At 55.2% G+C, this 25,427-nt stretch overlaps 1 protein-coding gene across 2 annotated transcripts in view; it reads right to left on the bottom strand.

The window, feature by feature from the left end:
- Positions 1–25,427, bottom strand: part of LOC140719130 (protein phosphatase 1 regulatory subunit 29-like) — a 509,863-nt gene that overhangs the window by 241,707 nt on the left and 242,729 nt on the right. The gene's annotated exons all lie outside the window — the stretch shown is intronic.

The raw sequence follows: 25,427 nt of genomic DNA, 5'->3' as shown, positions 1-25,427 counted from the left end.
CAGTGCAGGGATGAGATGTGGAGTGTCAGTGTACAGTGACAGTGAATGGGGGATGAAGGGGATGGTGAGGGACTGTGGAGAGGAGTGTGTCAGTGCAGGTATGGGGTGTGGAGTGTACAGTGACAGTGAAGGGGGGTGAAGGGGATGGTAAGGGACTGTGGAGAGGAGTGTGTCAGTGCAGGGATGAGATGTGGAGTGTCAGTGTACAGTGACAGTGAATGGGGGATGAAGGGGATGGTGAGGGACTGTGGAGAGGAGTGTGTCAGTGCAGGGATGAGATGTGGAGTGTCAGTGTACAGTGACAGTGAATGGGGATGAAGGGGATGGTGAGGGACTGTGGAGAGGAGTGTGTCAGTGCAGGTTTGGGGTGTGGAGTGTACAGTGACAGTGAAGGGGGTGAAGGGGATGGTAAGGGACTGTAGAGAGGAGTGTGTCAGTGCAGGGATGAGATGTGGAGTGTCAGTGTACAGTGACAGTGAAGGGGGGTGAAGGGGATGGTGAGGGACTGTGGAGAGGAGTGTGTCAGTGCAGGTATGGGGTGTGGAGTGTACAGTGACAGTGAAGGGGGGTGAAGGGGATGGTAAGGGACTGTGGAGAGGAGTGTGTCAGTGCAGGGATGAGATGTGGAGTGTCAGTGTACAGTGACAGTGAATGGGGGATGAAGGGGATGGTGAGGGACTGTGGAGAGGAGTGTGTCAGCGTAGGGATGAGATGTGGAGTGTCAGTGTACAGTGACAGTGAATGGGGATGAAGGGGATGGTGAGGGACTGTGGAGAGGAGTGTGTCAGCGTAGGGATGAGATGTGGAGTGTCAGTGTACAGTGACAGTGAAGGGGGGTGAAGGGGATGGTGAGGGACTGTGGAGAGGAGTGTGTCAGTGCAGGTATGGGGTGTGGAGTGTACAGTGACAGTGAAGGGGGGTGAAGGGGATGGTAAGGGACTGCGGAGAGGAGTGTGTCAGTGCTGGGATGAGATGTGGAGTGTCAGTGTACAGTGACAGTGAATGGGGGATGGGGAGGTGGTGAGGGACTGTGGAGAGGAGTGTGTCAGTGCACGTTTGGGGTGTGGAGTGTACAGTGACAGTGAAGGGGGGTGAAGGGGATGGTGAGGGACTGTAGAGAGGAGTGTTTCAGCGTAGGGATGAGATGTGGAGTCTCAGTGTACAGTGACAGTGAAGGGGGGTGAAGGGGATGGTGAGGGACTGTGGAGAGGAGTGTGTCAGCGTAGGGATAAGGTGTGGAGTGTCAGTGTACAGTGACAGTGAATGGAGATGAAGGGGATGGTGAGGGACTGTGGAGAGGAGTGTGTCAGCGTAGGGATGAGATGTGGAGTGTCAGTGTACAGTGACAGTGAAGGGGGATGAAGGGGATGGTGAGGGACTGTGGAGAGGAGTGTGTCAGTGTAGGGATGAGATGTGGAGTGTCAGTGTACAGTGACAGTGAAGGGGGGTGAAGGGGGTGGTGAGGGACTGTGGAGAGGAGTGTGTCAGCGTAGGGATGAGATGTGGAGTGTCAGTGTACAGTGACAGTGAAGGGGGGTGAAGGGGATGGTGAGGGACTGTAGAGAGGAGTGTTTCAGCGTAGGGATGAGATGTGGAGTCTCAGTGTACAGTGACAGTGAAGGGGGGTGAAGGGGATGGTGAGGGACTGTGGAGAGGAGTGTGTCAGCGTAGGGATAAGGTGTGGAGTGTCAGTGTACAGTGACAGTGAATGGAGATGAAGGGGATGGTGAGGGACTGTGGAGAGGAGTGTGTCAGCGTAGGGATGAGATGTGGAGTGTCAGTGTACAGTGACAGTGAAGGGGGATGAAGGGGATGGTGAGGGACTGTGGAGAGGAGTGTGTCAGTGTAGGGATGAGATGTGGAGTGTCAGTGTACAGTGACAGTGAAGGGGGGTGAAGGGGGTGGTGAGGGACTGTGGAGAGGAGTGTGTCAGCGTAGGGATGAGATGTGGAGTGTCAGTGTACAGTGACAGTGAAGGGGGATGAAGGGGATGGTGAGGGACTGTAGAGAGGAGTGTGTCAGTGTAGGGATGAGATGTGGAGTGTCAGTGTACAGTGACAGTGAATGGGGTGAAGGGGATGGTGAAGGACTGTAGAGAGGAGTGTGTCAGTGTAGGGATGAGATGTGGAGTGTCAGTGTACAGTGACAGTGAATGGGGATGAAGGGGATGGTGAAGGACTGTAGAGAGGAGTGTGTCAGCGTAGGGATGAGATGTGGAGTGTCAGTGTACAGTGACAGTGAATGGGGGTGAAGGGGATGGTGAGGGACTGTGGAGAGGAGTGTGTCAGCGTAGGGATGAGATGTGGAGTGTCAGTGTACAGTGACAGTGAATGGGGGATGGTGAGGTGGTGAGGGACTGTGGAGAGGAGTGTGTCTGTGCAGGTATGGGGTGTGGAGTGTACAGTGACAGTGAAGTGGGGTGAAGGGGATGGTGAGGGACTGTGGAGAGGAGTGTGTCAGTGCAGGTATGGGGTGTGGAGTGTACAGTGACAGTGAAGGGGGGTGAAGGGGATGGTGAGGGACTGTGGAGAGGAGTGTGTCAGCGTAGGGATGAGGTGTGGAGTGTCAGTGTACAGTGACAGTGAATGGGGGTGAAGGGGATGGTAAGGGACTGTGGAGAGGAGTGTGTCAGTGTAGGGATGAGATGTGGAGTGTCAGTGTACAGTGACAGTGAATGGGGGATGAAGGGGATGTTGAGGGACTGTGGAGACGAGTGTGTCAGTGTAGGGATAAGGTGTGGAGTGTCAGTGTACAGTGACAGTGAATGGGGGGTGAAGGGGATGGTGAGGGACTGTGGAGAGGAGTGTGTCAGTGCAGGTATGGGGTGTGGAGTGTACAGTGACAGTGAATGGGGGATGAAGGGGATGGTGAGGGACTGTGGAGAGGAGTGTGTCAGTGCAGGTATGGGGTGTGGAGTGTACAGTGACAGTGAAGGGGGGTGAAGGGGATGGTAAGGGACTGTGGAGAGGAGTGTGTCAGTGCAGGGATGAGATGTGGAGTGTCAGTGTACAGTGACAGTGAATGGGGGATGAAGGGGATGGTGAGGGACTGTGGAGAGGAGTGTGTCAGTGCAGGTATGGGGTGTGGAGTGTACAGTGACAGTGAAGGGGGGTGAAGGGGATGGTAAGGGACTGTGGAGAGGAGTGTGTCAGTGCAGGGATGAGATGTGGAGTGTCAGTGTACAGTGACAGTGAATGGGGGATGAAGGGGATGGTGAGGGACTGTGGAGAGGTGTGTGTCAGCGTAGGGATGAGATGTGGAGTGTCAGTGTACAGTGACAGTGAATGGGGATGAAGGGGATGGTGAGGGACTGTGGAGAGGAGTGTGTCAGCGTAGGGATGAGATGTGGAGTGTCAGTGTACAGTGACAGTGAATGGGGGATGAAGGGGATGGTGAGGGACTGTGGAGAGGAGTGTGTCAGTGTAGGGATAAGGTGTGGAGTGTCAGTGTACAGTGACAGTGAAGTGGGGTGAAGGGGATGGTGAGGGACTGTGGAGAGGAGTGTGTCAGTGTAGGGATGAGGTGTGGAGTGTACAGTGACAGTGAAGGGGGGTGAAGGGGATGGTGAGGGACTGTGGAGAGGAGTGTGTCAGTGTAGGGATGAGATGTGGAGTGTCAGTGTACAGTGACAGTGAAGGGGGGTGAAGGGGGTGGTGAGGGACTGTAGAGAGGAGTGTGTCAGCGTAGGGATGAGATGTGGAGTGTCAGTGTACAGTGACAGTGAAGGGGGGTGAAGGGGATGGTGAGGGACTGTGGAGAGGAGTGTGTCAGTGCAGGGATGAGATGTGGAGTGTCAGTGTACAGTGACAGTGAATGGGGGGATGGTGAGGGACTGCAGAGAGGAGTGTGTCAGTGCAGGTATGGGGTGTGGAGTGTACAGTGACAGTGAAGGGGGGTGAAGGGGATGGTGAGGGACTGTGGAGAGGAGTGTGTCAGTGCAGGTATGGGGTGTGGAGTGTACAGTGACAGTGAATGGGGGATGAAGGGGATGGTGAGGGACTGTGGAGAGGAGTGTGTCAGTGCAGGTATGGGGTGTGGAGTGTACAGTGACAGTGAAGGGGGGTGAAGGGGATGGTAAGGGACTGTGGAGAGGAGTGTGTCAGTGCAGGGATGAGATGTGGAGTGTCAGTGTACAGTGACAGTGAATGGGGATGAAGGGGATGGTGAGGGACTGTACAGAGGAGTGTGTCAGCGTAGGGATGAGATGTGGAGTGTCAGTGTACAGTGACAGTGAATGGGGGATGAAGGGGTGGTGAGGGACTGTGGAGAGGAGTGTGTCAGTGCAGGTATGGGGTGTGGAGTGTACAGTGACAGTGAAGGGGGGTGAAGGGGATGGTAAGGGACTGTGGAGAGGAGTGTGTCAGTGCAGGGATGAGATGTGGAGTGTCAGTGTACAGTGACAGTGAATGGGGATGAAGGGGATGGTGAGGGACTGTACAGAGGAGTGTGTCAGCGTAGGGATGAGATGTGGAGTGTCAGTGTACAGTGACAGTGAATGGGGGATGAAGGGGTGGTGAGGGACTGTGGAGAGGAGTGTGTCAGTGCAGGTATGGGGTGTGGAGTGTACAGTGACAGTGAAGGGGGGTGAAGGGGATGGTAAGGGACTGTAGAGAGGAGTGTGTCAGTGCAGGGATGAGATGTGGAGTGTCAGTGTACAGTGACAGTGAATGGGGATGAAGGGGATGGTGAGGGACTGTGGAGAGGAGTGTGTCAGCGTAGGGATGAGATGTGGAGTGTCAGTGTACAGTGACAGTGAAGGGGGGTGAAGGGGATGGTGAGGGACTGTGGAGAGGAGTGTGTCAGTGCAGGTATGGGGTGTGGAGTGTACAGTGACAGTGAAGGGGGGTGAAGGGGATGGTAAGGGACTGCGGAGAGGAGTGTGTCAGTGCTGGGATGAGATGTGGAGTGTCAGTGTACAGTGACAGTGAATGGGGGATGGGGAGGTGGTGAGGGACTGTGGAGAGGAGTGTGTCAGTGCACGTTTGGGGTGTGGAGTGTACAGTGACAGTGAAGGGGGGTGAAGGGGATGGTGAGGGACTGTAGAGAGGAGTGTTTCAGCGTAGGGATGAGATGTGGAGTCTCAGTGTACAGTGACAGTGAAGGGGGGTGAAGGGGATGGTGAGGGACTGTGGAGAGGAGTGTGTCAGCGTAGGGATAAGGTGTGGAGTGTCAGTGTACAGTGACAGTGAATGGAGATGAAGGGGATGGTGAGGGACTGTGGAGAGGAGTGTGTCAGTGTAGGGATGAGATGTGGAGTGTCAGTGTACAGTGACAGTGAAGGGGGATGAAGGGGATGGTGAGGGACTGTGGAGAGGAGTGTGTCAGCGTAGGGATGAGATGTGGAGTGTCAGTGTACAGTGACAGTGAAGGGGGATGAAGGGGATGGTGAGGGACTGTGGAGAGGAGTGTGTCAGTGTAGGGATGAGATGTGGAGTGTCAGTGTACAGTGACAGTGAAGGGGGGTGAAGGGGGTGGTGAGGGACTGTGGAGAGGAGTGTGTCAGCGTAGGGATGAGATGTGGAGTGTCAGTGTACAGTGACAGTGAAGGGGGATGAAGGGGATGGTGAGGGACTGTAGAGAGGAGTGTGTCAGTGTAGGGATGAGATGTGGAGTGTCAGTGTACAGTGACAGTGAATGGGGTGAAGGGGATGGTGAAGGACTGTAGAGAGGAGTGTGTCAGTGTAGGGATGAGATGTGGAGTGTCAGTGTACAGTGACAGTGAATGGGGATGAAGGGGATGGTGAAGGACTGTAGAGAGGAGTGTGTCAGCGTAGGGATGAGATGTGGAGTGTCAGTGTACAGTGACAGTGAATGGGGGTGAAGGGGGTGGTGAGGGACTGTAGAGAGGAGTGTGTCAGCGTAGGGATGAGATGTGGAGTGTCAGTGTACAGTGACAGTGAATGGGGGATGGTGAGGTGGTGAGGGACTGTGGAGAGGAGTGTGTCTGTGCAGGTATGGGGTGTGGAGTGTACAGTGACAGTGAAGTGGGGTGAAGGGGATGGTGAGGGACTGTGGAGAGGAGTGTGTCAGTGCAGGTATGGGGTGTGGAGTGTACAGTGACAGTGAAGGGGGGTGAAGGGGATGGTGAGGGACTGTGGAGAGGAGTGTGTCAGCGTAGGGATGAGGTGTGGAGTGTCAGTGTACAGTGACAGTGAATGGGGGTGAAGGGGATGGTAAGGGACTGTGGAGAGGAGTGTGTCAGTGTAGGGATGAGATGTGGAGTGTCAGTGTACAGTGACAGTGAATGGGGGATGAAGGGGATGTTGAGGGACTGTGGAGACGAGTGTGTCAGTGTAGGGATAAGGTGTGGAGTGTCAGTGTACAGTGACAGTGAATGGGGGGTGAAGGGGATGGTGAGGGACTGTGGAGAGGAGTGTGTCAGTGCAGGTATGGGGTGTGGAGTGTACAGTGACAGTGAATGGGGGATGAAGGGGATGGTGAGGGACTGTGGAGAGGAGTGTGTCAGTGCAGGTATGGGGTGTGGAGTGTACAGTGACAGTGAAGGGGGGTGAAGGGGATGGTAAGGGACTGTGGAGAGGAGTGTGTCAGTGCAGGGATGAGATGTGGAGTGTCAGTGTACAGTGACAGTGAATGGGGGATGAAGGGGATGGTGAGGGACTGTGGAGAGGAGTGTGTCAGTGCAGGTATGGGGTGTGGAGTGTACAGTGACAGTGAAGGGGGGTGAAGGGGATGGTAAGGGACTGTGGAGAGGAGTGTGTCAGTGCAGGGATGAGATGTGGAGTGTCAGTGTACAGTGACAGTGAATGGGGGATGAAGGGGATGGTGAGGGACTGTGGAGAGGTGTGTGTCAGCGTAGGGATGAGATGTGGAGTGTCAGTGTACAGTGACAGTGAATGGGGATGAAGGGGATGGTGAGGGACTGTGGAGAGGAGTGTGTCAGCGTAGGGATGAGATGTGGAGTGTCAGTGTACAGTGACAGTGAATGGGGGATGAAGGGGATGTTGAGGGACTGTGGAGAGGAGTGTGTCAGTGTAGGGATAAGGTGTGGAGTGTCAGTGTACAGTGACAGTGAAGTGGGGTGAAGGGGATGGTGAGGGACTGTGGAGAGGAGTGTGTCAGTGTAGGGATGAGGTGTGGAGTGTACAGTGACAGTGAAGGGGGGTGAAGGGGATGGTGAGGGACTGTGGAGAGGAGTGTGTCAGTGTAGGGATGAGATGTGGAGTGTCAGTGTACAGTGACAGTGAAGGGGGGTGAAGGGGGTGGTGAGGGACTGTAGAGAGGAGTGTGTCAGCGTAGGGATGAGATGTGGAGTGTCAGTGTACAGTGACAGTGAAGGGGGGTGAAGGGGATGGTGAGGGACTGTGGAGAGGAGTGTGTCAGTGCAGGGATGAGATGTGGAGTGTCAGTGTACAGTGACAGTGAATGGGGGGATGGTGAGGGACTGCAGAGAGGAGTGTGTCAGTGCAGGTATGGGGTGTGGAGTGTACAGTGACAGTGAAGGGGGGTGAAGGGGATGGTGAGGGACTGTGGAGAGGAGTGTGTCAGTGCAGGTATGGGGTGTGGAGTGTACAGTGACAGTGAATGGGGGATGAAGGGGATGGTGAGGGACTGTGGAGAGGAGTGTGTCAGTGCAGGTATGGGGTGTGGAGTGTACAGTGACAGTGAAGGGGGGTGAAGGGGATGGTAAGGGACTGTGGAGAGGAGTGTGTCAGTGCAGGGATGAGATGTGGAGTGTCAGTGTACAGTGACAGTGAATGGGGATGAAGGGGATGGTGAGGGACTGTACAGAGGAGTGTGTCAGCGTAGGGATGAGATGTGGAGTGTCAGTGTACAGTGACAGTGAATGGGGGATGAAGGGGTGGTGAGGGACTGTGGAGAGGAGTGTGTCAGTGCAGGTATGGGGTGTGGAGTGTACAGTGACAGTGAAGGGGGGTGAAGGGGATGGTAAGGGACTGTGGAGAGGAGTGTGTCAGTGCAGGGATGAGATGTGGAGTGTCAGTGTACAGTGACAGTGAATGGGGATGAAGGGGATGGTGAGGGACTGTACAGAGGAGTGTGTCAGCGTAGGGATGAGATGTGGAGTGTCAGTGTACAGTGACAGTGAATGGGGGATGAAGGGGTGGTGAGGGACTGTGGAGAGGAGTGTGTCAGTGCAGGTATGGGGTGTGGAGTGTACAGTGACAGTGAAGGGGGGTGAAGGGGATGGTAAGGGACTGTAGAGAGGAGTGTGTCAGTGCAGGGATGAGATGTGGAGTGTCAGTGTACAGTGACAGTGAAGGGGGGTGAAGGGGATGGTGAGGGACTGTGGAGAGGAGTGTGTCAGCGTAGGGATGAGATGTGGAGTGTCAGTGTACAGTGACAGTGAATGGGGATGAAGGGGATGGTGAGGGACTGTGGAGAGGAGTGTGTCAGTGCAGGGATGAGATGTGGAGTGTCAGTGTACAGTGACAGTGAATGGGGATGAAGGGGGTGGTGAGGGACAGTGGAGAGGAGTGTGTCAGTGCAGGTATGGGGTGTGGACTGTACAGTGACTGTGAAGGGGGGTGAAGGGGATGGTGAGGGACTGTGGAGAGGAGTGTGTCAGTGCAGGTATGGGGTGTGGAGTGTACAGTGACAGTGAAGGGGGGTGAAGGGGATGGTAAGGGACTGTGGAGAGGAGTGTGTCAGTGCAGGGATGAGATGTGGAGTGTCAGTGTACAGTGACAGTGAATGGGGATGAAGGGGATGGTGAGGGACTGTGGAGAGGAGTGTGTCAGCGTAGGGATGAGATGTGGAGTGTCAGTGTACAGTGACAGTGAATGGGGGATGAAGGGGGTGGTGAGGGACTGTGGAGAGGAGTGTGTCAGTGTAGGGATAAGGTGTGGAGTGTCAGTGTACAGTGACAGTGAAGGGGGGTGAAGGGGATGGTGAGGGACTGTGGAGAGGAGTGTGTCAGTGCAGGTATGGGGTGTGGAGTGTACAGTGACAGTGAAGGGGGGTGAAGGGGATGGTAAGGGACTGCGGAGAGGAGTGTGTCAGTGCAGGGATGAGATGTGGAGTGTCAGTGTACAGTGACAGTGAATGGGGGATGGTGAGGTGGTGAGGGACTGTGGAGAGGAGTGTGTCAGTGCACGTTTGGGGTGTGGAGTGTACAGTGACAGTGAAGGGGGGTGAAGGGGATGGTGAGGGACTGTAGAGAGGAGTGTTTCAGCGTAGGGATGAGATGTGGAGTGTCAGTGTACAGTGACAGTGAAGGGGGGTGAAGGGGATGGTGAGGGACTGTGGAGAGGAGTGTGTCAGCGTAGGGATAAGGTGTGGAGTGTCAGTGTACAGTGACAGTGAATGGGGGATGAAGGGGATGGTGAGGGACTGTGGAGAGGAGTGTGTCAGCGTAGGGATAAGGTGTGGAGTGTCAGTGTACAGTGACAGTGAATGGGGATGAAGGGGATGGTGAGGGACTGTGGAGAGGAGTGTGTCAGTGTAGGGATGAGATGTGGAGTGTCAGTGTACAGTGACAGTGAAGGGGGATGAAGGGGATGGTGAGGGACTGTGGAGAGGAGTGTGTCAGCGTAGGGATGAGATGTGGAGTGTCAGTGTACAGTGACAGTGAAGGGGGATGAAGGGGATGGTGAGGGACTGTGGAGAGGAGTGTGTCAGTGTAGGGATGAGATGTGGAGTGTCAGTGTACAGTGACAGTGAAGGGGGGTGAAGGGGGTGGTGAGGGACTGTGGAGAGGAGTGTGTCAGTGTAGGGATGAGATGTGGAGTGTCAGTGTACAGTGACAGTGAAGGGGGATGAAGGGGATGGTGAGGGACTGTGGAGAGGAGTGTGTCAGCGTAGGGATGAGATGTGGAGTGTCAGTGTACAGTGGCAGTGAATGGGGGTGAAGGGGGTGGTGAGGGACTGTGGAGAGGAGTGTGTCAGTGCAGGGATGAGATGTGGAGTGTCAGTGTACAGTGACAGTGAATGGGGATGAAGGGGATGGTGAAGGACTGTAGAGAGGAGTGTGTCAGTGCAGGTATGGGGTGTGGAGTGTACAGTGACAGTGAAGGGGGATGAAGGGGGTGGTGAGGGACTGTGGAGAGGAGTGTGTCAGTGCAGGTATGGGGTGTGGAGTGTACAGTGACAGTGAATGGGGGATGAAGGGGATGGTGAGGGACTGTGGAGAGGAGTGTGTCAGTGCAGGTATGGGGTGTGGAGTGTACAGTGACAGTGAAGGGGGGTGAAGGGGATGGTAAGGGACTGTGGAGAGGAGTGTGTCAGTGCAGGGATGAGATGTGGAGTGTCAGTGTACAGTGACAGTGAATGGGGGATGAAGGGGATGGTGAGGGACTGTGGAGAGGTGTGTGTCAGCGTAGGGATGAGATGTGGAGTGTCAGTGTACAGTGACAGTGAATGGGGATGAAGGGGATGGTGAGGGACTGTGGAGAGGAGTGTGTCAGCGTAGGGATGAGATGTGGAGTGTCAGTGTACAGTGACAGTGAATGGGGGATGAAGGGGGTGGTGAGGGACTGTGGAGAGGAGTGTGTCAGTGTAGGGATAAGGTGTGGAGTGTCAGTGTACAGTGACAGTGAAGTGGGGTGAAGGGGATGGTGAGGGACTGTGGAGAGGAGTGTGTCAGTGTAGGGATGAGGTGTGGAGTGTACAGTGACAGTGAAGGGGGGTGAAGGGGATGGTGAGGGACTGTGGAGAGGAGTGTGTCAGTGTAGGGATGAGATGTGGAGTGTCAGTGTACAGTGACAGTGAAGGGGGGTGAAGGGGGTGGTGAGGAACTGTAGAGAGGAGTGTGTCAGCGTAGGGATGAGATGTGGAGTGTCAGTGTACAGTGACAGTGAAGGGGGGTGAAGGGGATGGTGAGGGACTGTGGAGAGGAGTGTGTCAGTGCAGGTTTGGGGTGTGGAGTGTACAGTGACAGTGAATGGGGGATGAAGGGGATGGTGAGGGACTGTAGAGAGGAGTGTGTCAGTGCAGGGATGAGATGTGGAGTGTCAGTGTACAGTGACAGTGAATGGGGGGATGGTGAGGGACTGCAGAGAGGAGTGTGTCAGTGCAGGTATGGGGTGTGGAGTGTACAGTGACAGTGAAGGGGGGTGAAGGGGATGGTGAGGGACTGTGGAGAGGAGTGTGTCAGTGCAGGTATGGGGTGTGGAGTGTACAGTGACAGTGAATGGGGGATGAAGGGGATGGTGAGGGACTGTGGAGAGGAGTGTGTCAGTGCAGGTATGGGGTGTGGAGTGTACAGTGACAGTGAAGGGGGGTGAAGGGGATGGTAAGGGACTGTGGAGAGGAGTGTGTCAGTGCAGGGATGAGATGTGGAGTGTCAGTGTACAGTGACAGTGAATGGGGGATGAAGGGGATGGTGAGGGACTGTGGAGAGGAGTGTGTCAGCGTAGGGATGAGATGTGGAGTGTCAGTGTACAGTGACAGTGAATGGGGGATGAAGGGGTGGTGAGGGACTGTGGAGAGGAGTGTGTCAGTGCAGGTATGGGGTGTGGAGTGTACAGTGACAGTGAAGGGGGGTGAAGGGGATGGTAAGGGACTGTAGAGAGGAGTGTGTCAGTGCAGGGATGAGATGTGGAGTGTCAGTGTACAGTGACAGTGAAGGGGGGTGAAGGGGATGGTGAGGGACTGTGGAGAGGAGTGTGTCAGTGCAGGTATGGGGTGTGGAGTGTACAGTGACAGTGAATGGGGGATGAAGGGGATGGTGAGGGACTGTGGAGAGGAGTGTGTCAGCGTAGGGATGAGATGTGGAGTGTCAGTGTACAGTGACAGTGAATGGGGATGAAGGGGATGGTGAGGGACTGTGGAGAGGAGTGTGTCAGTGCAGGGATGAGATGTGGAGTGTCAGTGTACAGTGACAGTGAATGGGGGATGAAGGGGGTGGTGAGGGACTGTGGAGAGGAGTGTGTCTGTGTAGGGATAAGGTGTGGAGTGTCAGTGTACAGTGACAGTGAAGGGGGGTGAAGGGGATGGTGAGGGACTGTGGAGAGGAGTGTGTCAGTGCAGGTATGGGGTGTGGAGTGTACAGTGACAGTGAAGGGGGGTGAAGGGGATGGTAAGGGACTGTGGAGAGGAGTGTGTCAGTGCAGGGATGAGATGTGGAGTGTCAGTGTACAGTGACAGTGAATGGGGGATGGTGAGGTCGTGAGGGACTGTGGAGAGGAGTGTGTCAGTGCAGGGATGAGATGTGGAGTGTCAGTGTACAGTGACAGTAAATGGGGATGAAGGGGATGGTGAGGGACTGTGGAGAGGAGTGTGTCAGCGTAGGGATGAGATGTGGAGTGTCAGTGTACAGTGACAGTGAATGGGGATGAAGGGGATGGTGAGGGACTGTGGAGAGGAGTGTGTCAGTGCAGGTATGGGGTGTGGAGTGTACAGTGACAGTGAAGGGGGGTGAAGGGGATGGTAAGGGACTGTGGAGAGGAGTGTGTCAGTGCAGGGATGAGATGTGGAGTGTCAGTGTACAGTGACAGTGAATGGGGGATGAAGGGGATGGTGAGGGACAGTGGAGAGGAGTGTGTCAGTGCAGGTATGGGGTGTGGAGTGTACAGTGAAAGTGAAGGGGGGTGAAGGGGATGGTGAGGGACTGTGGAGAGGAGTGTGTCAGTGCAGGTATGGGGTGTGGAGTGTACAGTGACAGTGAAGGGGGGTGAAGGGGATGGTAAGGGACTGTGGAGAGGAGTGTGTCAGTGCAGGGATGAGATGTGGAGTGTCAGTGTACAGTGACAGTGAATGGGGGATGAAGGGGATGGTGAGGGACTGTGGAGAGGTGTGTGTCAGCGTAGGGATGAGATGTGGAGTGTCAGTGTACAGTGACAGTGAATGGGGATGAAGGGGATGGTGAGGGACTGTGGAGAGGAGTCTGTCAGCGTAGGGATGAGATGTGGAGTGTCAGTGTACAGTGACAGTGAATGGGGGATGAAGGGGGTGGTGAGGGACTGTGGAGAGGAGTGTGTCAGTGTAGGGATAAGGTGTGGAGTGTCAGTGTACAGTGACAGTGAAGTGGGGTGAAGGGGATGGTGAGGGACTGTGGAGAGGAGTGTGTCAGTGTAGGGATGAGGTGTGGAGTGTACAGTGACAGTGAAGGGGTGTGAAGGGGATGGTGAGGGACTGTGGAGAGGAGTGTGTCAGTGTAGGGATGAGATGTGGAGTGTCAGTGTACAGTGACAGTGAAGGGGGGTGAAGGGGGTGGTGAGGGACTGTAGAGAGGAGTGTGTCAGCGTAGGGATGAGATGTGGAGTGTCAGTGTACAGTGACAGTGAAGGGGGGTGAAGGGGATGGTGAGGGACTGTGGAGAGGAGTGTGTCAGTGCAGGTTTGGGGTGTGGAGTGTACAGTGACAGTGAATGGGGGATGAAGGGGATGGTGAGGGACTGTAGAGAGGAGTGTGTCAGTGCAGGGATGAGATGTGGAGTGTCAGTGTACAGTGACAGTGAATGGGGGGATGGTGAGGGACTGCAGAGAGGAGTGTGTCAGTGCAGGTATGGGGTGTGGAGTGTACAGTGACAGTGAAGGGGGGTGAAGGGGATGGTGAGGGACTGTGGAGAGGAGTGTGTCAGTGCAGGTATGGGGTGTGGAGTGTACAGTGACAGTGAATGGGGGATGAAGGGGATGGTGAGGGACTGTGGAGAGGAGTGTGTCAGTGCAGGTATGGGGTGTGGAGTGTACAGTGACAGTGAAGGGGGGTGAAGGGGATGGTAAGGGACTGTGGAGAGGAGTGTGTCAGTGCAGGGATGAGATGTGGAGTGTCAGTGTACAGTGACAGTGAAGGGGGGTGAAGGGGGTGGTGAGGGACTGTAGAGAGGAGTGTGTCAGTGTAGGGATGAGGTGTGGAGTGTCAGTGTACAGTGACAGTGAATGGGGGATGAAGGGGATGGTGAGGGACTGTGGAGAGGAGTGTGTCAGCGTAGGGATGAGATGTGGAGTGTCAGTGTACAGTGACAGTGAATGGGGGATGAAGGGGATGGTGAGGGACTGTGGAGAGGAGTGTGTCAGCGTAGGGATGAGATGTGGAGTGTCAGTGTACAGTGACAGTGAATGGGGGATGAAGGGGTGGTGAGGGACTGTGGAGAGGAGTGTGTCAGTGCAGGTATGCGGTGTGGAGTGTACAGTGACAGTGAAGGGGGGTGAAGGGGATGGTGAGGGACTGTAGAGAGGAGTGTGTCAGTGCAGGGATGAGATGTGGAGTGTCAGTGTACAGTGACAGTGAAGGGGGGTGAAGGGGATGGTGAGGGACTGTGGAGAGGAGTGTGTCAGTGCAGGTATGGGGTGTGGAGTGTACAGTGACAGTGAATGGGGGATGAAGGGGATGGTGAGGGACTGTGGAGAGGACTGTGTCAGCGTAGGGATGAGATGTGGAGTGTCAGTGTACAGTGACAGTGAATGGGGATGAAGGGGATGGTGAGGGACTGTGGAGAGGAGTGTGTCAGTGCAGGGATGAGATGTGGAGTGTCAGTGTACAGTGACAGTGAATGGGGGTGAAGGGGATGGTGAGGGACTGTGGAGAGGAGTGTGTCAGTGCAGGTATGGGGTGTGGAGTGTACAGTGACAGTGAAGGGGGGTGAAGGGGATGGTGAGGGACTGTGGAGAGGAGTGTGTCAGTGCAGGTATGGGGTGTGGAGTGTACAGTGACAGTGAAGGGGGTTGAAGGGGATGGTAAGGGACTGTGGAGAGGAGTGTGTCAGTGCAGGGATGAGATGTGGAGTGTCAGTGTACAGTGACAGTGAATGGGGATGAAGGGGATGGTGAGGGACTGTGGAGAGGAGTGTGTCAGCGTAGGGATGGGATGTGGAGTGTCAGTGTACAGTGACAGTGAATGGGGGATGAAGGGGGTGGTGAGGGACTGTGGAGAGGAGTGTGTCAGTGTAGGGATAAGGTGTGGAGTGTCAGTGTACAGTGACAGTGAAGGGGGGTGAAGGGGATGGTGAGGGACTGTGGAGAGGAGTGTGTCAGTGCAGGTATGGGGTGTGGAGTGTACAGTGACAGTGAAGGGGGGTGAAGGGGATGGTGAGGGACTGTGGAGAGGAGTGTGTCAGTGTAGGGATGAGATGTGGAGTGTCAGTGTACAGTGACAGTGAATGGGGGATGGTGAGGTCGTGAGGGACTGTAGAGAGGAGTGTGTCAGTGTAGGGATGAGATGTGGAGTGTCAGTGTACAGTGACAGTGAATGGGGGATGAAGGGGATGGTGAGGGACTGTGGAGAGGTGTGTATCAGCGTAGGGATGAGATGTGGAGTGTCAGTGTACAGTGACAGTGAATGGGGATGAAGGGGATGGTGAGGGACTGTGGAGAGGAATGTGTCAGCGTAGGGATGAGATGTGGAGTGTCAGTGTACAGTGACAGTGAATGGGGGATGAAGGGGGTGGTGAGGGACTGTGGAGAGGAGTGTGTCAGTGTAGGGATAAGGTGTGGAGTGTCAGTGTACAGTGACAGTGAAGTGGGGTGAAGGGGATGGTGAGGGACTGTGGAGAGGAGTGTGTCAGTGTAGGGATGAGATATGGAGTGTCAGTGTACAGTGACAGTGAAGGGGGGTGAAGGGGATGGTGAGGGACTGTGGAGAGGAGTGTGTCAGTGCAGGTATGGGGTGTGGAGTGTCAGTGTACAGTGAAGGGGGGTGAAGGGGGTGGTGAGGGACTGTAGAGAGGAGTGTGTCAGTGCAGGTATGGGGTGTGGAGTGTACAGTGACAGTGAAGGGGGGTGAAGGGGATGGTGAGGGACTGTGGAGAGGAGTGTGTCAGTGCAGGTATGGGGTGTGGAGTGTACAGTGACAGTGAAGGGGGGTGAAGGGGATGGTGAGGGACTGTGGAGAGGAGTGTGTCAGCGTAGGGATGAGGTGTGGAGTGTCAGTGTACAGTGACAGTGAATGGGGGTGAAGGGGATGGTAAGGGACTGTGGAGAGGAGTGTGTCAGTGTAGGGATGAGATGTGGAGTGTCAGTGTACAGTGACAGTGAATGGGGGATGAAGGGGATGTTGAGGGACTGTGGAGACGAGTGTGTCAGTGTAGGGATAAGGTGTGGAGTGTCAGTGTACAGTGACAGTGAATGGGGGGTGAAGGGGATGGTGAGGGACTGTGGAGAGGAGTGTGTCAGTGCAGGTATGGGGTGTGGAGTGTACAGTGACAGTGAATGGGGGATGAAGGGGATGGTGAGGGACTGTGGAGAGGAGTGTGTCAGTGCAGGTATGGGGTGTGGAGTGTACAGTGACAGTGAAGGGGGGTGAAGGGGATGGTAAGGGACTGCGGAGTGGAGTGTGTCAGTGCAGGGATGAGATGTGGAGTGTCAGTGTACAGTGACAGTGAATGGGGGATGGTGAGGTGGTGAGGGACTGTGGAGAGGAGTGTGTCAGTGCACGTTTGGGGTGTGGAGTGTACAGTGACAGTGAAGGGGGGTGAAGGGGATGGTGAGGGACTGTAGAGAGGAGTGTGTCAGTGTAGGGATGAGATGTGGAGTGTCAGTGTACAGTGACAGTGAAGGGGGGTGAAGGGGATGGTAAGGGACTGTGGAGAGGAGTGTGTCAGTGCAGGGATGAGATGTGGAGTGTCAGTGTACAGTGACAGTGAATGGGGGATGGTGAGGTGGTGAGGGACTGTGGAGAGGAGTGTGTCAGTGCAGGTTTGGGGTGTGGAGTGTACAGTGACAGTGAAGAGGGGTGAAGGGGGTGGTGAGGGACTGTGGAGAGGAGTGTGTCAGTGTAGGGATGAGATGTGGAGTGTCAGTGTACAGTGACAGTGAATGGGGGATGGTGAGGTGGTGAGGGACTGTGGAGAGGAGTGTGTCAGTGCAGGTTTGGGGTGTGGAGTGTACAGTGACAGTGAAGGGGGGTGAAGGGGATGGTGAGGGACTGTAGAGAGGAGTGTGTCAGCGTAGGGATGAGATGTGGAGTGTCAGTGTACAGTGACAGTGAAGGGGGGTGAAGGGGATGGTGAGGGACTGTGGAGAGGAGTGTGTCAGTGCAGGTTTGGGGTGTGGAGTGTACAGTGACAGTGAATGGGGGACGAAGGGGATGGTGAGGGACTGTAGAGAGGAGTGTGTCAGTGCAGGGATGAGATGTGGAGTGTCAGTGTACAGTGACAGTGAATGGGGGGATGGTGAGGGACTGCAGAGAGGAGTGTGTCAGTGCAGGTATGGGGTGTGGAGTGTACAGTGACAGTGAAGGGGGGTGAAGGGGATGGTGAGGGACTGTGGAGAGGAGTGTGTCAGTGCAGGTATGGGGTGTGGAGTGTACAGTGACAGTGAATGGGGGATGAAGGGGATGGTGAGGGACTGTGGAGAGGAGTGTGTCAGTGCAGGTATGGGGTGTGGAGTGTACAGTGACAGTGAAGGGGGGTGAAGGGGATGGTAAGGGACTGTGGAGAGGAGTGTGTCAGTGCAGGGATGAGATGTGGAGTGTCAGTGTACAGTGACAGTGAATGGGGGATGAAGGGGATGGTGAGGGACTGTGGAGAGGAGTGTGTCAGTGCAGGGATGAGATGTGGAGTGTCAGTGTACAGTGACAGTGAATGGGGATGAAGGGGATGGTGAGGGACTGTAGAGAGGAGTGTGTCAGCGTAGGGATGAGATGTGGAGTGTCAGTGTACAGTGACAGTGAATGGGGGTGAAGGGGATGGTAAGGGACTGTGGAGAGGAGTGTGTCAGTGTAGGGATGAGATGCTGAGTGTCAGTGTACAGTGACAGTGAATGGGGATGAAGGGGATGGTGAGGGACTGTGGAGAGGAGTGTGTCAGTGCAGGTATGGGGTGTGGAGTGTACAGTGACAGTGAAGGGGGGTGAAGGGGATGGTAAGGGACTGTGGAGAGGAGTGTGTCAGTGCAGGGATGAGATGTGGAGTGTCAGTGTACAGTGACAGTGAATGGGGGATGGTGAGGTCGTGAGGGACTGTAGAGAGGAGTGTGTCAGTGTAGGGATGAGATGTGGAGTGTCAGTGTACAGTGACAGTGAATGGGGGATGAAGGGGATGGTGAGGGACTGTGGAGAGGTGTGTATCAGCGTAGGGATGAGATGTGGAGTGTCAGTGTACAGTGACAGTGAATGGGGATGAAGGGGATGGTGAGGGACTGTGGAGAGGAGTGTGTCAGCGTAGGGATGAGATGTGGAGTGTCAGTGTACAGTGACAGTGAATGGGGGATGAAGGGGGTGGTGAGGGACTGTGGAGAGGAGTGTGTCAGTGTAGGGATAAGGTGTGGAGTGTCAGTGTACAGTGACAGTGAAGTGGGGTGAAGGGGATGGTGAGGGACTGTGGAGAGGAGTGTGTCAGTGTAGGGATGAGATGTGGAGTGTCAGTGTACAGTGACAGTGAAGGGGGGTGAAGGGGATGGTGAGGGACTGTGGAGAGGAGTGTGTCAGTGCAGGTATGGGGTGTGGAGTGTACAGTGACAGTGAAGGGGGGTGAAGGGGATGGTAAGGGACTGCGGAGAGGAGTGTGTCAGTGCAGGGATGAGATGTGGAGTGTCAGTGTACAGTGACAGTGAATGGGGGATGAAGGGGATGGTGAGGGACTGTGGAGAGGTGTGTGTCAGCGTAGGGATGAGATGTGGAGTGTCAGTGTACAGTGACAGTGAATGGGGATGAAGGGGATGGTGAGGGACTGTGGAGAGGAGTGTGTCAGCGTAGGGATGAGATGTGGAGTGTCAGTGTACAGTGACAGTGAATGGGGGTGAAGGGGGTGGTGAGGGACTGTGGAGAGGAGTGTGTCAGTGTAGGGATAAGGTGTGGAGTGTCAGTGTACAGTGACAGTGAAGTGGGGTGAAGGGGATGGTGAGGGACTGTGGAGAGGAGTGTGTCAGTGTAGGGATGAGGTGTGGAGTGTACAGTGACAGTGAAGGGGGGTGAAGGGGATGGTGAGGGACTGTGGAGAGGAGTGTGTCAGTGTAGGGATGAGATGTGGAGTGTCAGTGTACAGTGACAGTGAAGGGGGGTGAAGGGGATGGTGAGGGACTGTGGAGAGGAGTGTGTCAGTGCAGGTTTGGGGTGTGGAGTGTACAGTGACAGTGAATGGGGGATGAAGGGGATGGTGAGGGACTGTAGAGAGGAGTGTGTCAGTGCAGGGATGAGATGTGGAGTGTCAGTGTACAGTGACAGTGAATGGGGGGATGGTGAGGGACTGCAGAGAGGAGTGTGTCAGTGCAGGTATGGGGTGTGGAGTGTACAGTGACAGTGAAGGGGGGTGAAGGGGATGGTGAGGGACTGTGGAGAGGAGTGTGTCAGTGCAGGTATGGGGTGTGGAGTGTACAGTGACAGTGAATGGGGGATGAAGGGGATGGTGAGGGACTGTGGAGAGGAGTGTGTCAGTGCAGGTATGGGGTGTGGAGTGTACAGTGACAGTGAAGGGGGGTGAAGGGGATGGTAAGGGACTGTGGAGAGGAGTGTGTCAGTGCAGGGATGAGATGTGGAGTGTCAGTGTACAGTGACAGTGAATGGGGGATGAAGGGGATGGTGAGGGACTGTGGAGAGGAGTGTGTCAGCGTAGGGATGAGATGTGGAGTGTCAGTGTACAGTGACAGTGAATGGGGGATGAAGGGGTGGTGAGGGACTGTGGAGAGGAGTGTGTCAGTGCAGGTATGGGGTGTGGAGTGTACAGTGACAGTGAAGGGGGGTGAAGGGGATGGTAAGGGACTGTAGAGAGGAGTGTGTCAGTGCAGGGATGAGATGTGGAGTGTCAGTGTACAGTGACAGTGAAGGGGGGTGAAGGGGATGGTGAGGGACTGTGGAGAGGAGTGTGTCAGTGCAGGTATGGGGTGTGGAGTGTACAGTGACAGTGAATGGGGGATGAAGGGGATGGTGAGGGACTGTGGAGAGGAGTGTGTCAGCGTAGGGATGAGATGTGGAGTGTCAGTGTACAGTGACAGTGAATGGGGATGAAGGGGATGGTGAGGGACTGTGGAGAGGAGTGTGTCAGTGCAGGGATGAGATGTGGAGTGTCAGTGTACAGTGACAGTGAATGGGGGATGAAGGGGGTGGTGAGGGACTGTGGAGAGGAGTGTGTCAGTGTAGGGATAAGGTGTGGAGTGTCAGTGTACAGTGACAGTGAAGGGGGGTGAAGGGGATGGTGAGGGACTGTGGAGAGGAGTGTGTCAGTGCAGGTATGGGGTGTGGAGTGTACAGTGACAGTGAAGGGGGGTGAAGGGGATGGTAAGGGACTGTGGAGAGGAGTGTGTCAGTGCAGGGATGAGATGTGGAGTGTCAGTGTACAGTGACAGTGAATGGGGGATGGTGAGGTCGTGAGGGACTGTGGAGAGGAGTGTGTCAGTGCAGGGATGAGATGTGGAGTGTCAGTGTACAGTGACAGTAAATGGGGATGAAGGGGATGGTGAGGGACTGTGGAGAGGAGTGTGTCAGCGTAGGGATGAGATGTGGAGTGTCAGTGTACAGTGACAGTGAATGGGGATGAAGGGGATGGTGAGGGACTGTGGAGAGGAGTGTGTCAGTGCAGGTATGGGGTGTGGAGTGTACAGTGACAGTGAAGGGGGGTGAAGGGGATGGTAAGGGACTGTGGAGAGGAGTGTGTCAGTGCAGGGATGAGATGTGGAGTGTCAGTGTACAGTGACAGTGAATGGGGGATGAAGGGGATGGTGAGGGACAGTGGAGAGGAGTGTGTCAGTGCAGGTATGGGGTGTGGAGTGTACAGTGAAAGTGAAGGGGGGTGAAGGGGATGGTGAGGGACTGTGGAGAGGAGTGTGTCAGTGCAGGTATGGGGTGTGGAGTGTACAGTGACAGTGAAGGGGGGTGAAGGGGATGGTAAGGGACTGTGGAGAGGAGTGTGTCAGTGCAGGGATGAGATGTGGAGTGTCAGTGTACAGTGACAGTGAATGGGGGATGAAGGGGATGGTGAGGGACTGTGGAGAGGTGTGTGTCAGCGTAGGGATGAGATGTGGAGTGTCAGTGTACAGTGACAGTGAATGGGGATGAAGGGGATGGTGAGGGACTGTGGAGAGGAGTCTGTCAGCGTAGGGATGAGATGTGGAGTGTCAGTGTACAGTGACAGTGAATGGGGGATGAAGGGGGTGGTGAGGGACTGTGGAGAGGAGTGTGTCAGTGTAGGGATAAGGTGTGGAGTGTCAGTGTACAGTGACAGTGAAGTGGGGTGAAGGGGATGGTGAGGGACTGTGGAGAGGAGTGTGTCAGTGTAGGGATGAGGTGTGGAGTGTACAGTGACAGTGAAGGGGGGTGAAGGGGATGGTGAGGGACTGTGGAGAGGAGTGTGTCAGTGTAGGGATGAGATGTGGAGTGTCAGTGTACAGTGACAGTGAAGGGGGGTGAAGGGGGTGGTGAGGGACTGTAGAGAGGAGTGTGTCAGCGTAGGGATGAGATGTGGAGTGTCAGTGTACAGTGACAGTGAAGGGGGGTGAAGGGGATGGTGAGGGACTGTGGAGAGGAGTGTGTCAGTGCAGGTTTGGGGTGTGGAGTGTACAGTGACAGTGAATGGGGGATGAAGGGGATGGTGAGGGACTGTAGAGAGGAGTGTGTCAGTGCAGGGATGAGATGTGGAGTGTCAGTGTACAGTGACAGTGAATGGGGGGATGGTGAGGGACTGCAGAGAGGAGTGTGTCAGTGCAGGTATGGGGTGTGGAGTGTACAGTGACAGTGAAGGGGGGTGAAGGGGATGGTGAGGGACTGTGGAGAGGAGTGTGTCAGTGCAGGTATGGGGTGTGGAGTGTACAGTGACAGTGAATGGGGGATGAAGGGGATGGTGAGGGACTGTGGAGAGGAGTGTGTCAGTGCAGGTATGGGGTGTGGAGTGTACAGTGACAGTGAAGGGGGGTGAAGGGGATGGTAAGGGACTGTGGAGAGGAGTGTGTCAGTGCAGGGATGAGATGTGGAGTGTCAGTGTACAGTGACAGTGAAGGGGGGTGAAGGGGGTGGTGAGGGACTGTAGAGAGGAGTGTGTCAGTGTAGGGATGAGGTGTGGAGTGTCAGTGTACAGTGACAGTGAATGGGGGATGAAGGGGATGGTGAGGGACTGTGGAGAGGAGTGTGTCAGCGTAGGGATGAGATGTGGAGTGTCAGTGTACAGTGACAGTGAATGGGGGATGAAGGGGATGGTGAGGGACTGTGGAGAGGAGTGTGTCAGCGTAGGGATGAGATGTGGAGTGTCAGTGTACAGTGACAGTGAATGGGGGATGAAGGGGTGGTGAGGGACTGTGGAGAGGAGTGTGTCAGTGCAGGTATGCGGTGTGGAGTGTACAGTGACAGTGAAGGGGGGTGAAGGGGATGGTAAGGGACTGTAGAGAGGAGTGTGTCAGTGCAGGGATGAGATGTGGAGTGTCAGTGTACAGTGACAGTGAAGGGGGGTGAAGGGGATGGTGAGGGACTGTGGAGAGGAGTGTGTCAGTGCAGGTATGGGGTGTGGAGTGTACAGTGACAGTGAATGGGGGATGAAGGGGATGGTGAGGGACTGTGGAGAGGACTGTGTCAGCGTAGGGATGAGATGTGGAGTGTCAGTGTACAGTGACAGTGAATGGGGATGAAGGGGATGGTGAGGGACTGTGGAGAGGAGTGTGTCAGTGCAGGGATGAGATGTGGAGTGTCAGTGTACAGTGACAGTGAATGGGGGTGAAGGGGATGGTGAGGGACTGTGGAGAGGAGTGTGTCAGTGCAGGTATGGGGTGTGGAGTGTACAGTGACAGTGAAGGGGGGTGAAGGGGATGGTGAGGGACTGTGGAGAGGAGTGTGTCAGTGCAGGTATGGGGTGTGGAGTGTACAGTGACAGTGAAGGGGGATGAAGGGGATGGTGAGGGACTGTGGAGAGGAGTGTGTCAGTGCAGGTATGGGGTGTGGAGTGTACAGTGACAGTGAATGGGGATGAAGGGGATGGTAAGGGACTGTGGAGAGGAGTGTGTCAGTGCAGGGATGAGATGTGGAGTGTCAGTGTAAAGTGACAGTGAAGGGGGATGAAGGGGATGGTGAGGGACTGTGGAGAGGTGTGTGTCAGCGTAGGGATGAGATGTGGAGTGTCAGTGTACAGTGACAGTGAATGGGGATGAAGGGGATGGTGAGGGACTGTGGAGAGGAGTGTGTCAGCGTAGGGATGGGATGTGGAGTGTCAGTGTACAGTGACAGTGAATGGGGGATGAAGGGGGTGGTGAGGGACTGTGGAGAGGAGTGTGTCAGTGTAGGGATAAGGTGTGGAGTGTCAGTGTACAGTGACAGTGAAGGGGGGTGAAGGGGATGGTGAGGGACTGTGGAGAGGAGTGTGTCAGTGCAGGTATGGGGTGTGGAGTGTACAGTGACAGTGAAGGGGGGTGAAGGGGATGGTGAGGGACTGTGGAGAGGAGTGTGTCAGTGTAGGGATGAGATGTGGAGTGTCAGTGTACAGTGACAGTGAATGGGGGATGGTGAGGTCGTGAGGGACTGTAGAGAGGAGTGTGTCAGTGTAGGGATGAGATGTGGAGTGTCAGTGTACAGTGACAGTGAATGGGGGATGAAGGGGATGGTGAGGGACTGTGGAGAGGTGTGTATCAGCGTAGGGATGAGATGTGGAGTGTCAGTGTACAGTGACAGTGAATGGGGATGAAGGGGATGGTGAGGGACTGTGGAGAGGAATGTGTCAGCGTAGGGATGAGATGTGGAGTGTCAGTGTACAGTGACAGTGAATGGGGGATGAAGGGGGTGGTGAGGGACTGTGGAGAGGAGTGTGTCAGTGTAGGGATAAGGTGTGGAGTGTCAGTGTACAGTGACAGTGAAGTGGGGTGAAGGGGATGGTGAGGGACTGTGGAGAGGAGTGTGTCAGTGTAGGGATGAGATGTGGAGTGTCAGTGTACAGTGACAGTGAAGGGGGGTGAAGGGGATGGTGAGGGACTGTGGAGAGGAGTGTGTCAGTGCAGGTATGGGGTGTGGAGTGTACAGTGACAGTGAATGGGGATGAAGGGGATGGTGAGGGACTGTGGAGAGGAGTGTGTCAGTGCAGGTATGGGGTGTGGAGTGTACAGTGACAGTGAAGGGGGGTGAAGGGGATGGTAAGGGACTGCGGAGTGGAGTGTGTCAGTGCAGGGATGAGATGTGGAGTGTCAGTGTACAGTGACAGTGAATGGGGGATGGTGAGGTGGTGAGGGACTGTGGAGAGGAGTGTGTCAGTGCACGTTTGGGGTGTGGAGTGTACAGTGACAGTGAAGGGGGGTGAAGGGGATGGTGAGGGACTGTAGAGAGGAGTGTGTCAGTGTAGGGATGAGATGTGGAGTGTCAGTGTACAGTGACAGTGAAGGGGGGTGAAGGGGATGGTAAGGGACTGTGGAGAGGAGTGTGTCAGTGCAGGGATGAGATGTGGAGTGTCAGTGTACAGTGACAGTGAATGGGGGATGGTGAGGTGGTGAGGGACTGTGGAGAGGAGTGTGTCAGTGCAGGTTTGGGGTGTGGAGTGTACAGTGACAGTGAAGAGGGGTGAAGGGGGTGGTGAGGGACTGTGGAGAGGAGTGTGTCAGTGTAGGGATGAGATGTGGAGTGTCAGTGTACAGTGACAGTGAATGGGGGATGGTGAGGTGGTGAGGGACTGTGGAGAGGAGTGTGTCAGTGCAGGTTTGGGGTGTGGAGTGTACAGTGACAGTGAAGGGGGGTGAAGGGGATGGTGAGGGACTGTAGAGAGGAGTGTGTCAGCGTAGGGATGAGATGTGGAGTGTCAGTGTACAGTGACAGTGAAGGGGGGTGAAGGGGATGGTGAGGGACTGTGGAGAGGAGTGTGTCAGTGCAGGTTTGGGGTGTGGAGTGTACAGTGACAGTGAATGGGGGACGAAGGGGATGGTGAGGGACTGTAGAGAGGAGTGTGTCAGTGCAGGGATGAGATGTGGAGTGTCAGTGTACAGTGACAGTGAATGGGGGGATGGTGAGGGACTGCAGAGAGGAGTGTGTCAGTGCAGGTATGGGGTGTGGAGTGTACAGTGACAGTGAAGGGGGGTGAAGGGGATGGTGAGGGACTGTGGAGAGGAGTGTGTCAGTGCAGGTATGGGGTGTGGAGTGTACAGTGACAGTGAATGGGGGATGAAGGGGATGGTGAGGGACTGTGGAGAGGAGTGTGTCAGTGCAGGTATGGGGTGTGGAGTGTACAGTGACAGTGAAGGGGGGTGAAGGGGATGGTAAGGGACTGTGGAGAGGAGTGTGTCAGTGCAGGGATGAGATGTGGAGTGTCAGTGTACAGTGACAGTGAATGGGGGATGAAGGGGATGGTGAGGGACTGTGGAGAGGAGTGTGTCAGTGCAGGGATGAGATGTGGAGTGTCAGTGTACAGTGACAGTGAATGGGGATGAAGGGGATGGTGAGGGACTGTAGAGAGGAGTGTGTCAGCGTAGGGATGAGATGTGGAGTGTCAGTGTACAGTGACAGTGAATGGGGGTGAAGGGGATGGTAAGGGACTGTGGAGAGGAGTGTGTCAGTGTAGGGATGAGATGCTGAGTGTCAGTGTACAGTGACAGTGAATGGGGATGAAGGGGATGGTGAGGGACTGTGGAGAGGAGTGTGTCAGTGCAGGTATGGGGTGTGGAGTGTACAGTGACAGTGAAGGGG

The sequence above is a fragment of the Hemitrygon akajei genome, chromosome 31, assembly GCF_048418815.1.
Source record: "Hemitrygon akajei chromosome 31, sHemAka1.3, whole genome shotgun sequence".
Taxonomy (NCBI): domain Eukaryota; kingdom Metazoa; phylum Chordata; class Chondrichthyes; order Myliobatiformes; family Dasyatidae; genus Hemitrygon; species Hemitrygon akajei.
The sequence above is the reverse complement of the archived record's forward strand: the minus strand, read 5'-3'. Positions and strand labels throughout refer to the sequence as shown.